Below are 16,443 nucleotides of genomic sequence, written 5' to 3' on the forward strand. Positions count from 1 at the left end.
TTTTTCCTCAAAACACACTATCCTAAGAATGTTCTTTTGAACAGATTTTAAAAAAAATCAAATGTGCTTCCTTGTAAGGAGGAAATCAGAAGTCATGCATCCAGAAACAATATCCACCATGGCCTCAGTCCAATTATGTTGATTCTTATTCAATTGGCTTCTAAAGATTTAAAATCTGAGTGTGTTAGCAAACTGCATTTAAGGCTTAGCCAGAGTGGAAACATAAATATATCATTCTGTTTTTGTTTACTTTCATGAATTGCCAGCTTTTATTGATATATTTTCTACTTGGTCTTTTAGTAATAAAAGAAGGGAATGTTTGTCATTTCATTTTATTCTTTTTACATGTTCTAGGAAGCTCAAGTTTGGTCAAAGAAATAGAGCTGTGTATCTGGGAATAATTATGCTTTCTCCTGCAATATGTTTTAGATTCAATTTGACCTTTTACCTGTAGTTACACAAACCACAACAGTTTTTCTCACCATGGAATTACCACGATTTTCGGATATGATTTAGGCTTGGAAACTGGATAGGAGTGTTAAAGATATTCTCTGGATTCATATATTATGCCATGTAATTAGTCTGTTTGGCTTTCCCCAATCTAAATGCTGTCCAGATGGAAATCTATCCCAGAATTGTAATTAATAACTATGCTGACCGGGAATACTGGGAGTCGAGGCTGACCAATCTGGAGGGCAACCAAGTTAAGGAAAGTTTGTGTATTAGTATAATGTGTGATGCCAGCCAATTGTGAATACACTAAGCTTTTGTTATTTCTGATGCTGAGGGTTGTAAGTCATTCACCGCACATTTGCCTTTAGTAAACTGAGATAATGTTCTATTGTTGCACATAATCATTAATCCCAGATTGAAAGCAAAGCAAAGCAATTATTCCTGTTAAGATTTCTATTTTTTCTTGAATTGACTCTGAACTGCTTCTCACCTATAGTGTGAAAACAGATCAATGATTGAAGCTGATTCACAGATTGGTTTGTCATAGTAGCTGATTAAGATTGGTTTGTTGTAGTAGCTGATCTGCTAAAATGCCAAGCTACCTCACAGATGCCTAGTTAACAGGTAATGCACCAATTTTATTTGCTTCAGAACAGGCACACCAATTTAAACATGCTCTTCACGTGTCACCTTTTCTCCTAATGAATACTGCTGACCTTTCAAAGATTTAGTTTTCTGATTTTTTGGGTTTAAATTTGAATTAAAGTAAGAATAGTTCTTTTTTGGGATATTGAATGAAATCCAGTCATTTGTCTTGTTGACTGAAGTGCAAATCAGAAAGGGAACTATTCCTTTTCACCCAACTCTCACTCTCCAAATCTGCAGAATAAATTTTGGCAGCAAAAGAATTGGGAGGGAAAATACTATTGAACAAAGAAATTTAAGGTCAGATGATGTTGCCCATGGGAGAAATGGGCAACTATGGCTCTAAAGATACATGGAACTTTCAAGCTCCTTTTTATGGGAATTTCAGATCCCCTCTCAAATTGACCATATCTTTGAGCTTGAGTGCTGAAAATTGGTATCCAAGTTTTCTGCTAATTTGAGAGAAGAAATATAGAGAAAATACAATATAATCCCTAACATATTTACCTTCCTGCTAATCCAGGAACATTCCAGATCTACCATCTGTATGATATTTTTCCTACAACACTCTAGATTTTCTGGCCTGAAAAGTTGTGCCTATAAATAAGGCCCTGCTCTATGTCTCATTCTCTCCTCAGCTCTACAGTAACTCTCCATCTATGCTGATTGTTTATAGTCACAGAAAATGTTGCTTAGAGAGCGTGAAAAAACGTTTCCTTTGCCTATACTGAGGTGAGCCACTGAACAACACAGCTCCATATCCACTGATAGCTCGGCAGCTGAGGAGCTAGGCAGAGCCTGCTCCAAACTTCTCAGCTGTTGACAGGCTTGACTTGCTGAGAACACTGGATAAATATAGCACCAGCGAGCTCAGCTCCACAAAGTCATTGCTCTCAACAGCCTGCAAGGAGCCCAGGAGAGGGGAAATACAATCTCAGAACTACACTGCCAAAGCTTAGTTCCCACAGCGCAACAGTTGTGGGTGGGGGCACAAACCCACCAGGAGAAAAGTCTAACAAAAGCCTGGGTGAAACCTAAGAGAGCATTTGTAGCTCCTCTTTCTTCTGACCGGTATCTCTCAGAACAGGAACTACGTTCCTCTTTGGCTGTCTGTTTCTCTGTTTCCTGCATGACTTCAGTCCCTGGTAGATCTAGAAAGAGAAGAAAGATTAAAATTTGTCCAGTACTTTTCTGAGCCTGGATACTTTCAGTCCTGGTCATGTAAGCTATGTTTCTGAGATCTTCCAGGAGTGCACATCCTTCTAAAGAGCTGGCATCTCTAAGTCCTTACTTTCAGCTGGCAGGTAAGATTGAACTGATATTTTGCCCCCGAATGATTGGCTTGTTTGTTTTCCTGTTTAAAAAATGTCTTCCTGGTTCCTTTTACACCCCTATCTGTTTGCCTTCTGTTCTTAAATGTTCTGTCTAGTTGGAAAAGTTGAGAAGAGAGAGAGAAGCCAGGTTTTATTTTGCTTTTAGCAATATAGAGAAATCATCACCTTCAGAGCTCTCCATTGAACTTGTTGGGCTAAGGGCAACAGTCTAAAAACAGAACTGGAGACATAATGATAGGAGATAGGAGACAAAAACAAGAAGATGAGAATGAGTGATGCCTGATTGTGGAACATGCATGCTGTCAAAAGAGATCTTAATGTCCCTCCCTCCACAGAACTCATAGGGAAATGTACAGGGCTCGCTCTTTTCCCTTTTTTAACTATCTTTTTAAAAACATCCTAATAGTTGGGAAACCTAGGAACGAAATCAGTATGATAAATAAGAAAAAGCAAGCATGCGGTAATCCTCTGAATTAATCTTGTGCCTTGTTTCTTATTTCTTTTCCTTTTGTTTGTTTGTTCCTCTGTAGAATTAACTACGTTTTATTTTGCCTCTCTGATGGTTGCCTCACCAGATTTTTTAAAAAAATCCCTATCATATTAAATTACCGAATGTTTATCATGCATACCACTCCAAGAGCCTGCTCCCTTGGCACTCATATACAAGATTATTTTGAGACAAAGCGGTGACAACCGATATTTGTAAAACTTAAATATATATTCATGGAAAAATAACAGTTCATCCTTTCCTGATCCTCTCCCCTTCCCCCCGCTAGTCCTCCCATCTTATTTGTGAGTGTCTTGCAAATGTTCTGATCAAAAGGCATTTATCTGCAAGCTATTTCCACACAGTGGATAATTCACTATAAAATACAGTAGAAAGAAGAGTGATAGATAGGAAACCTTGCGTGTTTTTATAAAATGACTCAGAAACATTAGTAAGGCAGGGCAGGCAAACAAATGAAATAATAAAATAAATAGTGATTAAACTTTTAGTTTAGACTTGAATCAAAAAGTAGTTATGGCAACAAATGCATAAATAAAAGCAATAGCAATACATAATTTATTGAAGAAAATGCTCGCAAAGAGGCATACGAAATCTGATGACAAAAAGTATTCAAATGGAATGCCAGATTGATATGTTAGTGTTGCAAGAATGCAACCACTATGTCTTCTTTCATATTTCGTGTTCTGATTAGTGCCCAAACGAGAAAGATGGAAATGTGTTGCTTTCATTCAGTATTTAAAGAAATAAACTTATCAAGCTGGAATATAGAATGACTAACAGAACACTTCTATAATTTCTATTCAGAAATAAATTCCAACCTTACTCTGATTACTTTGAAGTAAGGTCAAAGGAACACAAGAGTACCAACCTAGATAGGCAAAAGGCATTTGACAAGTACTGTACAAACTGTGATTATGCCACTAAGCCGCTATCAAACTGCTTTCTTTTGACCTCAGTAACTAATTACATTTGACATAACTGCTGACACAGTAATAGAAAAAATTATATTGTACCTCAAGAATGAGTCAGAGAAAAATATGTTACCTATGTTCTAGAAATTTATGAATTGCCTATTTAGAATCAGTACCACTTCCAAGGGCCTTGGATTTCTGTATCTTCAATCCATTTTGGAGAATGCACCACTTTTGCAGTCTGCCCCTGTCGGAAAGAAGAATCAGTCTCTGGTCCCAATGCAAAGGCAGAACTCTTGTGCATTCAGTGGAGTTAGTAATGAAATATTTGAATATATTATTTGCAGTCATCTGTACATCTACGACAAACCATCACAATAGCATTTTCTTCTTATTACTGATGAGAATTAAAGATTTCACAATATCTGATGAAAAGAAAGCCAGGATGCAACAAAAAGAAAATTAAACGGAAAACAGTGAGGTTTAATTCAATTGTTCCATGCTATTTTTAATGTTGAATGCTGTCCAGAATTGTTATGGAGTCAAGCGGCTTTATATAATTTAGATGATAGATAGACAGATAGACAGTATTTTTAATAGTTTGAGGCACTAAAATAAAATAGTTCCATTATTTTACAATAAGCCCCAGAGGGGGAAAAATTTAGTGGAGTCAGTTTATTTATGGGAATATTATTTCTTTCTTTTTTAAACACTATTAGTTTAATGTTTACAGACATTGTGAATAATTTCTTAATATTTTTCTAGACTCCAGTTTGAAGATATTTTTCCAATTAGGCAGCTTAGGAATCTTTCTGAACAGAATCAATCATTTGCCATGTGTAATAAATATTATAATTTTATGATCATGTGTGTTAGCCTTATTCAGGAATTATACTAAAATACAATACATCAACATGACTCAGAGGTATAGAGAAATGATAATTAGCTCTATCAGAACCAGCTCATAATATTTTGGTACCTAAAGCAGGAAGCTCAAATGATGCTCATACGTTTGTTCCTTGGGTCACAGCAATGAAATAACTGGATTTAGCCTTTCCCTGTCCAAGGCTTCTCAGGGTACTGCTCTGGTATCTACATCAATAAGACAGAATTAAATATTTTAAATACTTCTTTTACATTTTAATCATTTCAGCATCTGGAACATTTCTTGCCTGCATATTAAACAATGATACTTTTATCCAATTGATTAATCAAAATTACATTTTCTTGGCTCCTTAGTGTAAAAGTCTTAACTGATTTCTAACGGCCCATAGTCTGGTCTAGCTTTTTATCTAGTGAAATGCTTACGAAGCCAACCAGCCTCTTCTGAGTGCTTATGAACCATAGATATATATTTAATTTCAGCTGAAAAGATGCACCCTCCACTAATACGTATTACAGGAAGCATTAAAAGTATTCAACCAAAGCATTTGGGAAAAGGGTACTCATCTTACGTGTGTGTGTGTGTGTGTGTGTGTATTGCAGACCAACCTCTTAAGTTGATATTGCTGAAATACATCTTTAAAAATCTTTCAGGTCATTACCTGAGCCATGTGCATCAATATTGTGCATGCCATCATATAGCTACACTGTCTCTGGTGCCCTGTGTTGTAGGTATTTTTCAAATATAGGGGGAGTTTTGAAATACCATATTCCATCTCAAATAGTTTTCTGTGTATCTTGAACACAGAAGGCATAATATTACACAATACATTGCTGGTTAAAGAATTCAACCCTGAATTATAGTTTGGGGTCTGTTTTGGGATTGCCCCATGCTCGATAAAATGTCTTCTTTGATGATTCTTTTGAATGGATGGTAAAATAATTTCACTATGACTTTCTTCTATTAACTTCTGCGCATTCTTCAGAATTTTGTTTTTCAAATCCTAAATCTGATTGGCAAGATTGTAGGTATAATTGCTCTCTAATGCTCCAGATACATAAAGGTCAACAATTTGGACTCTCTGGTTTATAATATTTATTTCAAACAATGTCACGTTGTCACTCTAAAACAGATGTTTGCTTCTGGTGATTTCATTTCCCACTGTCACTCTTTACCAATGAGCATTTCCTGTCAAAGCATTATCCTCAATAATGGCAATTGTTACATAATTTATCTTCTCAGCCTTGGCAGGTTTTACTGTACCCATTCAACTTTCCTATCATGTTGTTGCAGAGAAAGCCCTTTGTGTTTTGAAATACTTTTTTTAAATAAAATCAGCAGCCTCAAAAGTTGATGAAGCAACAGTGAACAAAAAAGCTTGAAGATTTAGTTCTCTAGTCAGTCTGCTGCATTCTTCTTTCTTTTTACCCTTTTACATTAGGTTATTGTAACCTAACGTCTTGTGTCAGTTACAATTCCCATATCTTTCAGATTTTTAAGCCGCTTGTTTGTCAGACTACTTCAGTAGTCTGTATTGCTATTCTATAATATCATTTTAGAAACTTATCTGTCACCACTGAAGTAGTTATACTGCCGTAAGATGGGCAGCCAATACATTTGATAGATAAATAAATAAACGAACATTTTCATTGGAACATCTTGATTTCAACAACCATGGCTCAATTGAGTTAAAGTTAGTGAACTGCTTCTACTGTATAAACGGAATCACAGAAGGTGAAGGTTGCTATTTTGTACTTTGGAAAACCTTCATTATTATTGGCTGCTGTGTAGCTATGGAGGTGAGATTTTATTTTATTTACTTTTGAGAACCTGACTCAGCCCCATCCTCCCCGAATGCTTGGGTCATCATAGCCTTCCAGAAGGTAGAAGCCTCTCAAATCTCAGATGAGAGGTTATGTCAAAGGTGTATATGTGTGTGTGTGTGTGTGTGTGTGTGTGTGTGTGTGTGTGGAGTATACAGAGAAAGCATGCCTCTGAGGTCGAGTAAATGACAGAATTTAAGGAAAGGGTCATGCAGCATCTCCACCAAAGGCAATCAAATATCCTGGCCTTTTGCTATGTAAACCTTAAAAAGTGATAACCAGCACCTTGAATGGTACCTCAGAGTAGTGTGGCTCATGCAACAGTGGTATAACTCAGGGGAATGGTCCTAATTACCCATCTGCAGTTACCAAAACATCTGCTGGTGAGACATACTGTATCTATTCCCTCCCAGCAAGAAGACCTAAAGAAAAATCCTGGAGGCTTTGAGATCCATCAGGAATTCAAGATGTTCACGAACATTGAAGGAACTATTCAGTTTTTTTTTTCCTGTCAACCTATCATTCTCTCTTTTCTCCTTTTTTAAAAAGGGGAAAAATTATTAGGACTCGCAAATGAAGAATTCCTTCAAATATCATTTCTAGAATCCCTGCTAAATATATTAATCAGAATATTTCTGTATAATAATAATATAATCATAGCATTTTTTCCATACTTCTTCTGAAAACAAAGGCCAACATTATTTACACCTCTTTGAAAACTTCAGGATGTACCACAAATATGTTTAGAATTTCTAATGTCCCCTGATCCTTAAGAAACTCAAATGAAGAGCTGAAGCAACTTGCTTGCAAGGTGTCTGTAACATGCTTTTTTTCCCATTTGTCACTCAGTATTTTGCAATACATACCAGAAATTAAAGAACTTCCTTTAATATTAGGATTGCTGCAGGATTCAAACATTGCTTTCTCTGGATAGCAATAGCACTTAGACTTATATGCCATTTCACAGTGCTTTACAGTGGTTTTCAGAGTCAGCCTATTGCCCACAACAATCTGGGTCCTCATTTTACCAACCTCAGACAGATGGAAGTCTAAGTCAACCTTGAGCTGGTGAGATTCGAACTGCTCAACTGCTGGCAACAAGCCGTCAGCAGATTTAGCCTGCAATACTGTACTGCATTGTAACCACTGTACCATCACAGCTCTTAGGACCCAAATCCTCTACTCAAATGGCTGTGTGGCCTGCTGGCATTGCTCAAAAACCGTTCAACTTTGATGCAACATGAATAAAGAACATATTACTGGAAATTGCAGATTTGTTAGAGCTTTGCATGTAGAGAGAGCTAAGAGTTAGGCTATGTCTGTGGATTTCTTTAATGGAAGTTTATTCAAAACTGTAAATCTAACAATGCTCAGTGGTTTTAGGATTGGATTGAAGGAAATGTAAAGAATTTTTCAGCAGTTCCAACAGCCTGGTTCAACATGCAATATTGATTCATTTATTTAAGCTGTATTCCACATTTTTGGGCCATGAATGTTCACAATGAGTTAGAGTAATTAAAAATACAAATTGTAACACATAAGAATAAAATAAAATAAAAAATTCAAATAGGCATTTTTAAAATCCTAATAATTCAACCAGCAAATAAAAATGCCGTGAAGGAGACGAGGTTTTGCTGTTTTCCCTCAGTAGTGGGAAAGTGGAGATCAACCAAATCTTCCTGGGCCCCACAAAAGACCCTTGTCTGTGTATGTATGTGTATGCATCTGTGTGTGTGTGTGTGTGTGTGATTGTGGGTGTTTATATAACAAGCTTCTAGAAGCTGGGAAAATCTTCAAAAAGACTGTTGCCACTGGTTTAGGTAAGTGGCCAGTTTCAGAGTGACAAAAGTGATCCTTAAGTTAAGTTCTTGTTCATTTATGGCTATAAAGGCCAATGCAGGCATATTAAATTGTGCTCATTAGTGAAGATCTTTCATTGTCTTGCATCAATTGCCAGCCTGCTTGCTACATTTTGAACCAAATGCAGTTTCCATACCATATAAAGCATGGAACGGTAGTCAAGATGGGACGTAACCAAGGCTGAGATAACTGTTGCTAAGCCTGATTGACTGGGAAGGTTTGGCTACAGTATTTTCCATTGTTGTTCAAATGTGCTTTGGAAAAACTGGAAAGTGTTTCTTTTAGGAAAACTATTGTTTGTCAGTCTTCTTTATTCCCTCTGACACAGATTTAAAACTCAGAAGATAAACATGTGAGCTAATATAGTTATAGCAGGAAATACAAGCCAAAAGTAAACTCTCTCTGTGCTATGATTTCTAAAAATATATTAATATTTATAGTCATTAACTAACTTTCAAAACTATCTGAGCATTACCCCCACCAACTGGCTGATTTAATGCATTGTGCAAGCTTTGGTTTACATCATCGTAGTATGAAATATAATTAGCAGGGTTTGAACAACCAAAGGCTAAGCTTAGTTATTGTGTGAACCACACCAATAATTAGATTCAATTAGTGTTGCCAGTGTTGAAACAGAATACAGCCGTATCTGCTGCTGTAGACCTACATCAGTGGTTCTCAACCTGTGGGCCGGGACCCCATTTGGGGTCGAACGACCATTTCACAGGGGTCGCCAAACAACGCAGTCCGCCATTTTTTCCCCCTTTTCCTTAGCTGTGCTACTCCCTTTTATTCTATTGGCTTTTGAAAACCAACAGAATAGACTCTCTTGAATAGAGTCTAATTCTATTGGCTTTCAAAAGCCAATAGGAATTGTCTCTGCCCTGCTGAGCCCGCCAAAAGTCCCATTCTGCAAACGGTGCTGCACCAGTTGAGTAGTCCTCGACTTACAACCGGTCGAGTAGTCCTCGACTTACGACCAGTTGGGGGGTCGCGGCATTAAAAAGGTTGAGAACCACTGATCTACATTGATTATAAAATGCAGCTTTTTAAAGAATAAACTAAGCATTCTTGATTGTTAATAGTCAGCTACAGCTATTTCTCTCTCTCTCATTAATTAGATGCATTTCCTGATTTGAAGAAAGCTCCCACTGTGGCAAAAAGTTTTTCATACCTGGTTAGCTGTCAGAAATTATCTAAGCTTATTTCTTCATTTGGCCTTACAGGAAGTCTTGTTCTCACAGAGCAAGTATTTCTTCAACCTCTGTTACTGACATCCTATTTTGTTGTAACTCTCTCTTTAGGGTGACAGAGATGTTCCTGTTCCTGATTCTGAAAACTTAGCATGAATGCAATTCCAGGGCACATATTACAAACCATTGTATCTATCTTTCTGTAGAAATTGCTCTGCAGAAGTGAGTTCAAAGAAATAATTACTATTTTAATTCTTATTTTTACTCTTTTACTGCCAGGAGTAATGATATAAAGGCGAAAGAGCCACAACCTAGACCAGTGTTTCTCAACCTTGATAATTTTAAGGCATGTGGACTTCAACTCCCAGCAATGCTGGCTGTGGAATTCTGGGAGTTGAAGTCCACATGCCTTAAAATTATCAAGGTTGAGAAACACTGACCTAGACAATGGTCTGCTAAACAAGATTTTACACTGGAGGAAGAGAGGTGGAAAAGAGTTTCAGAAGGGACCCTCCCCAGTTTTGGGGAGAGTAAACATGAAGGAAGGGAGGAACATGTTCAGTATTGCAAGATTTTGTTAAATATAACCACGCAGTAAAGATAGAGCTAGTGTTTCTCATTGTGTTTCTTATATGGATCATCTCACAAGGCTAATACAAATGATGCCCTCCTGATTTCGCACCTGTAATACATGATAAGCAAAATGATTGGTTGATTCCATCAGTTTTACTCTTTTGGGCATGTTAACTGAGAGGAAAGATACCTGCCAGTCATGACACTGCAGTTGTAGCACTCTCTCTACCCTCTTTAGGCTTCTTCTAATAGACCACTTACCCAACACTACCAGGTTTGGTTCTTAGAAAGGTAACAGAATGGAGATAAATTTGACTGTGCAGAAACCGAAGAGGAAGGAGCAAATCTGCATCAGCCTCAAATGGTCAATTAATATCACTTTGAGCCCAGACTTTAATGGTCATCTGACTGCACCTCCAACATAATAGATGGTGAAACAACAGATTTTTGCTTATCTTCCAGCTGTCATTGGATGCTGCCAACTTAAATACTGGTTAAACAATTGGGCAATTGAAAATGGGATTGGGAATTCATTGGCTGGGACCTAGACTATGGTGACAACTTTTTTAAGCCAAAAGAGAGACTGCTGGGACCTGTTTATATCATTGTACAAGTGGGACAAGACCCAATGTCCAGGATTAGGCTGGTAAGAAACAACAGATACTAATTCAGCTAAAACTGATGGAAATGAAAGATTTTAAAGCTAAAATAATGGTAAGAGTTTAACCACAGGAAAATGAATGCCAGCTTGAGAGAATACTTCCTCACAAGAAGACTTATTTTTGAATCAAGCACTTTGTTGCTAGGTTTGAAACTTTGTGTGAAGTTAGATAGTACTTTGACCTCACCTTCAAATGGTTTCATTGGCCATACAAAGGCCCTGATAAGGAGATGTCTTTTCTTCTGCTAAAGTGATTTACTGTGCACACAAAGGAGTGTGTCTATTTGTGTGTGTATTGTGTAGAAAAAAAACATGCTTTCTGGCATGCCTATACACATTGGGGAGCGATGGAGAGAAATTGACTAAATACAGAGCAGTAAGTGGTAGCATGAATGGCTTTCCTTAAATGGCTAATCTTGCGGTCCTATATAGTTGGCCTAAAGGAACCAGAAATAAGTGGGTGTCAAAGTAAGGTATTTCTGTATGTAGGAGCTGCATAGGTTTTCTTTTGAGATATTCAGATTTCTTGGAGGATCAATGGGACCCAGGCCCTGGATATACAGCGGATATATGTTATTTCTTTCATGGTTTTAAGACTAAAGGTTAAATAATGATACAAATATTCTACAAATAAGTGTAATGTGATTATAAGGTGTATTTTAAAAAGCTGTTTCAAAATGCCTGTATGATTCTCCTTCTATTGTTCTTTTGGTTTCATTCATCAGTTACTTTCAAGTAACTGAAAGATGTTATGAAATATTTACAAAGAATTTAAGGTTCTGTCAGGAGCTGGAACACAATTCTCCCAAAGGCCCAGCAATGTAAAAGACATTGATTCCACAAATATCAAAATAAGTAGCTTTCTTCATTGTCTATGTTGGTAGAAGGGCCAGGAAGTGGTTGCTAGGGCCCTCCTTCTCTTTCCCAAGATGTAGTTGCACTCTAAAGGTCATCCTGTTCCCTCTTCTTGCATGTAAAATGCATGTTTCTAAACCTCATGAGTGTGTGGAAACAATGCAAATGCTGTACAATGGGAGTGATTTATTCGATGATATGTGTGAATGATTAGAGTATTTGCAGTATAAACTGAAGTCCAGCAACTGTCTCTGATTTGCCTCACTTGACATTTGGCAGGGGAGGGGCGGCGGCAAAGTTAAGCTTGATCCAAGAGAAAGCATTTCCCCACCTCCAAAATTGAAACTTCATTCACTGCATCCCACACTTGGTGCGGTCACCCACTCAGAACTGCTTCCCCCCTTCCCCACCATCTCCATTTCTCACTAGTCTCTCTTACTATGTCTTCTGTTCCTTCTGCTCTGCTTTTTAATCAGAGAGCAGAGCCCTTCTCCCAGGAGTGTTTGCTGTCCCTAAAAAATAAGTAGACATGATAGTGAACACATATTCTTCTTTCTTATTTTGTGGTCCCACCTGGAGAGTTTAACGAATAAGGGAATCTGAATTCTTGCTGGGGTCTTCAAAGATGTACAGGTAACGCTCTCAACCTTTCATTTAGTGACTGCCTGAATGGCACTGAAAAAGGAACTTATGAATTTTTCACACAACTGTTGTAGCATCCCCATGGTCATGGGATCAAAATTTGGATGCTTGGCAACTGGTTCATATTTATGGCAGTTGCAGTGTCCTAGGCTCATGTGATCACCTTTTGTGACCTTCTACAAGCAAAGTCAATGGGGAAGCCAGATTCACTTTACAACCCGGTTACTAATTTAACAACTGCAGGGATTCACTTAACACCTGTGGCAAAAAGGTCATAAAATGGGGCAAAACTCACTTAACAAATGTCTCACTTAGCAACAGAAATGTTGGGCTCAGTTGTGGTCATAAGTTGAGGACTACCTGTAATGTCATTCTTGGCTATGCTATAGGAATGGATGGGATGGAGACAGCATTCTTTGGAGTATTTTGCTAGGAGGATGGTGTGATTCCCTTGGTGGGTATCACACGAGCAGGCCTTGATTGGAGAGGTTGGGGCCTTGTGTCCCCAGACCATTTCTGCATTAGCAATTTATACAGCACTGTTTGCATAGTTAGACTTATTTCAAAAACGGGTTAAGCAGGGCTGGCCTGTCAAGCATTTGGACTGGAGATTACAGCAAATATTAGACCTGTAGACTAAACTGACCATTTAAAAAAAAAAAAAACTCTGGAAAATGGCAGTTGTGATTCACTTCTGTACTGTCACCAAGAAAACTATGCATCATGGAGTTACTGGAATCAAGCTTGTTTGACAGAGATCTGACTTACAGCATTATCCATCCATCACTGTAGTGATCTAATATTGGTTTTATTACCAAGCGGTCTCTTGCCAAAAGTTCTGATGGGAAGTGTCTGTGGAGATTCTCAGTCATCCAAGTCATGGTTGTCCCAAAGATGCTATTCAAAAAGCAACTGAACTTTATTTCAGTTTCTTCAGCTCCTTTCAGTTCAGAACTGAAAAAGCTTCTTGAATGAGAAGCTAAACGTTTTCAAGGGGAAAAAAAAACAAAAAGTCCAGTTGCCTTTTCAACAACACCTTTGGGACTACTAATGTGAAAATCGTTTCAACCAGCCACTTTTGTCTCATTTAAGTATTTTCATTGGAGGCTCCCCTCCTGTACATGGAAACACATCCTACCTAGGATTAAGTAGGTCTAAGGTGCGTGGCTATTCAAGAGAGTATTTCTATTTTTCTGCCTTCTGTCCACTCATCCCTTCTCAGATTAAAAACTCATTGACTGGCTAAAGGGAAATAATAATTTAGAGCCCATAAAATGGGAATATGAATTTCTTAATATCTATCTCTCAGAGGGCTGAATTAAAAACACACCTATAATGATAGGCCTGGAGTCATGATTAGTACTAGCATTTAAATCATTAGAAAAAAAATACACTTAAATACATTCTACATCCCCAGTCAAAAACTATTCTGTTATTTTGAAGAATTTCCAATACTCAAGGCCTAACCCTTCCCACTATGTTCTGGCAAGGCATGTAACCACTGGACAAGTGGCAAAAGGGTGATTTGATTTTTCCATTCTGGAGTCAGTTAGATTGGAGATGGATGATTTTTTTTACCCCAGTGCTAAGGCCGACTGAAATTGGATTTAGCCATGGCATGCAATGACCCAGCAATTAGATAGGGGCCTAAAAGAAGGATATCATGATCAGATTTGGATGGTGCCACAAAGAGAACACTTTTAAAATCAGAAGCCATCATTTGCTTTTAATGTGGGACTAAAAGTCAGAAAGTTTTTGGTTAAATAGTTAATTTCAAACAATTCCCAATAAGAAAGTACAAATAGATGGTGTTGCTTACAAAGTTAGTCTGTAAACAATCTAAAATAGAATTCTGAATGTCAGTGAGGCAACAATAAATCGCTGAAAAGAATTGATTATTTTTTATTATTTTTTATTAATTTTATTATATTATGGCCCTGCTGCTACAGACGCGATTTGTAGCAAATCTATTGCATGTGATTATGTATATATGTTTTTAATAGCATATGAAGACAAACATGATGTGATTTGTCAGTATAAATGCCTGTTTGTGTGTTTTCTTGGCTTTCTTGTTATTATGTGCCTGTTTCTTTAATGCATTTAGACCAACTTTGTAATAGCCCGAATTCCAGTAATTACAGACCAATACAAGGAAAGCACTGATATGGAGGTTGTGATGATACAGTTTAGCAATCTAAGCATACAAGGAAATGAAGCAATATTTATTTATTTGAGGATTATCAGATTTATCAGAGAGAGAGAGAGAGAGAGAGAGAGAGAGAGAGAGAGAATGAGAACTTCACAGAGACTTAAGTTCTGCAGACAAATTAATAAATATGCTTCTACAATTTAAAGGCTGCCTGACCCCAAATAACTCTGAGCAACTTTCACTTTAAAACCAAGAAACAATGAAATGAAGAAACAAACCATACGCATCCAGAAGAACTACACAAGCAAGCAAAATAACTCTACAGAACTGGACAACCATCTTACCTCACGGCCTAGAGGAATAGCCAGGATTTCAAACAGTTTCTGAACATCTTCAGGATGAGAGACTGAATGGGAATGGGAGGATGTTATTCCAGAGAGCAGTTGCTGCAACAGAGAAAGCACATTTCCTAAGTTCCAGTAGATATCACACTAACCTATTGCGTTCCTAGATCAAGATGATCTATAGTATACCTAATTTTACCCCTTGAGCAGAAACTATCTAAGCTAGGCAGTCCCTCAAAAAGCCAGGCCCTATGCTATGAAGGGCTTTAGAGTGGCAAACAACACCTTGAATTACATTCAGATGCCAACCAACAACTAGTGCAGCTCACAGAGCAGTGGTGTTAGATGGGTGGAGCACAGCATGTTCATTACTGCTCCTATTACCAGTATAGCTTCCAAGGATTTTCAAGTGTAGGCCCATGTAAAGATCATTCCAAGGATTTTCAAGTGTAGGCCCATGTAAAGATCATTGCAACGGTTCATTTATGAAGTGACTAGTGCACAAATGATCATCTGAAGGACTGAAGTACGGACAAAATTAGAGCACTAAACGGATGTGTGCAAAGGCTCTCTTAGTTAAAGCTGCCACCTGCTTTTCAAGCAGGAATTATATTCTCTGGGACCACCTCAGACAAAGGATAGAAAGTTCCCAGACCAGGCATTGGAGGAGGGAACAAATATCCACAACCTTCTTGTTCAAGATTTTGCTTGAGTTTGCTCCTCTCTATCTGGACTTCCACGGCTTCCAGAGACTGGAACATAGACAACATCATTTGAATAGTCTTTGGATCAAGATGCACAATACTCTGAACATGTTGGGCTCTGAAGTGATGGATGATTTCATGTACCCACTCCACAAATGAGAGGTCATGGGCTCAACCTCTCCTCCCTTTAATAACACTAAAACCAACCACAGGGAAAGCAAGAGAACCATCATTAATAACACCTCTCACACCCAGACCTCACATTCAGTCCAGGATACTAGGATTGATATTATTGAAAGCTGCTGAGAGATCAAGGAACACAAGGGTGGATATGCTATTCCTATTCCAGCTGCCTCTAAGGTTGTTAGAAAGTACAAATCCTGCTCTGTACCTTACCCTGGACTTAAACCTAACTGAAACAGGTTTCCTCCAGAGCCTCTGAACCTGTTGTCCGACTATCATCTTAGACCAGTGATAGCGAACCTTTTAGAGACCAAATGCCCAAACTGCAACCCAAAACCCACTTATGCCTCGTCGGGTGCCGGATGGGTGTGGCCCATTGGGTGGGCATGGTTCATTGGATGGGCATGGCTGTGGTGGTAACAGACTGGGTGGAACTAAAAAGTTCAATCAATTCAAACTTTGCAAGATCTTTTTTTTCCCCGCAAGAAGTTGAAATTGACTAATTGATTGAACCTTTTTTTTGTACCCGGCGGCGGAGGCTTAAAGCAAAAAGGTTTTATAAAACCCAGCTGAAGGCCTAGGACTGGGGCAATGGCGTGCGTGCCCAGAGAGAGGGCTCTGAGTGGCACCCGTGCCATAGGTTCGCCACCACTGTCTTAGACTAGGAGGTTAGAGATTGGACAATGATTGATCAGGATTGGTAGATCTAGTGATAGTCTTTC

General features: G+C 38.1%; 1 protein-coding gene across 3 annotated transcripts in view; it reads left to right on the plus strand.

Moving 5' to 3' along the window:
• The first annotated feature begins 1,880 nt into the window (after positions 1 to 1,880).
• Positions 1,881 to 16,443, plus strand: part of FILIP1 (filamin A interacting protein 1) — an 89,806-nt gene continuing 75,243 nt past the window's right edge. The window contains exon 1 of one of the 3 annotated variants that reach the window (XM_039346625.1): positions 1,881 to 2,402. The gene's annotated coding sequence lies outside the window, so the exon portion shown is untranslated. The remainder of the gene's footprint in view (positions 2,403 to 16,443) is intronic. The other 2 variants (XM_039346626.1, XM_039346627.1) reach the window with 2 other exon arrangements.

The sequence above is a fragment of the Crotalus tigris genome, unplaced genomic scaffold (assembly GCF_016545835.1).
Source record: "Crotalus tigris isolate CLP2741 ecotype Arizona unplaced genomic scaffold, ASM1654583v1 scf7180000018016.4438896, whole genome shotgun sequence".
NCBI classification, from domain to species: domain Eukaryota; kingdom Metazoa; phylum Chordata; class Lepidosauria; order Squamata; family Viperidae; genus Crotalus; species Crotalus tigris.